This window comes from Aplysia californica, unplaced genomic scaffold, assembly GCF_000002075.1.
Source record: "Aplysia californica isolate F4 #8 unplaced genomic scaffold, AplCal3.0 scaffold00017, whole genome shotgun sequence".
NCBI classification, from domain to species: domain Eukaryota; kingdom Metazoa; phylum Mollusca; class Gastropoda; order Aplysiida; family Aplysiidae; genus Aplysia; species Aplysia californica.
The window spans coordinates 1,691,862-1,693,270 of record NW_004797287.1 but is presented as its reverse complement, the minus strand read 5'-3'; the positions used below and the strand labels follow the sequence as shown (position 1 = coordinate 1,693,270).

At 42.7% G+C, this 1,409-nt stretch overlaps 1 non-coding gene across 1 annotated transcript; it reads right to left on the bottom strand.

Moving 5' to 3' along the window:
- Window positions 1-717: 717 nt before the first annotated feature.
- TRNAE-UUC lies at window positions 718-789 on the bottom strand. The gene has a single exon. It is a non-coding gene; the product is annotated as a tRNA-Glu (tRNA).
- Between the last annotated feature and the right edge of the window lie 620 nt (window positions 790-1,409).

The window sequence follows — 1,409 nt, the reverse complement described above, 5'->3', positions numbered from 1 at the left end:
AGAGAGAGAGAGGGGGGTAGAGGTTAAGGTGTTAGCCTCTCATTCAAAGGTCCCGGGTTCGAATCCGGGTAGGGACCGAAACATTTTCTTCTCTAAAATTGCCTCCTTTCACCTGCTCTCTTGCAATATTCTGTCGTCTGTTTTTTGTCTCCTCTTTCTTTCCCCACCCCCTCACCTCCTTTGCCCTCACCTCCTTTGCCCGCTCCTCTGGGCTCTTGACTCTTTCTGCAGCCTTTCTACGGCTACATTTGTACTCTTTGGCTCTTTCTTACTGCTGTCTTTCAACCACACCCCTGATCTTCTGGTTGGAAAGATCTACACCTAGCCTTCTCGGACAAGGGCGAAAAAAATCTCGGAGGGCCGGTGTGCAAGTTGCGCACGTTATTAAAGATGCCTTGGCGGTCTAAAATCGCTAAGAGTGGGCTTCGGCCGCCATCCGGGCAAAATTCAAAATTTCCTACCAACTGAAAATGATTAATGTGTCCGGTGCGCTCATATGACCGTATGCAGTTGCGAACGTCGTAAAACACTGTGGGAGCTTTTCGCCCCTACAAACAAATTTCAATGTCAAAATAACATGCACACATGAGAAATGTTTTGTCTTGAATTAAATTTTATAGTCAAACACAAGGACGCCACAACGGTCTTTTTATGTTGGGAAAGGACTGCTGGCCTTTGCTGTGAATAAATTTGTACATCCTTAGCAACAAAAAAAAGTTCCCACACCGGGAATCGAACCCGGGCCGCCTGGGTGAAAGCCAGGAATCCTAACCACTAGACCATATGGGAAGTTAGTAAGTAGCTCTCACCAAGACTTATCTAGTAGAAGGTTTACCGTACTATGTCCCTGTTTACAGAGAGATTTGAGAACAGCCGCTGCGAACCGGATTATTGACCATCCCACCCTCCCCCGCCTTTTCTCCCAAAGTCGCCGCTCTTTCGATAAGGGGATACAAATAGACTCACAGTGCACCTTCTTATTGTCTTCCTTCAACCACAAACAACGGTAAAAAATAAATAAATGAAACAAACTACCTACGGCAAGAAACAAACACTCAAGCAAACAAACAAACAAGCAAAAGTACAAACAAAAAATCCAAACTTTCAATCAAATACCTTACATAAAAAAAGACAGGTAAACTGACAAAAAAACCCACATAAACACAAAAACAAACAAATTAGACAGGCAAACACACAAACAAACAAACAAACAAACAAACAAATATGCACACAAACAAACAAATTAAACAGGTGAACTCATGGGCAAACAAACAAGCAAACAATTCAACATACAAACTAAGAAATAAACAAACAAATTAAACAGGGTAAACGAACCCGCTCCCAGTTCATTCAGACGCAGTTATTCTTAACCCTATCGTTTTTCCTTCATTCACCTCCATCATTTTAGC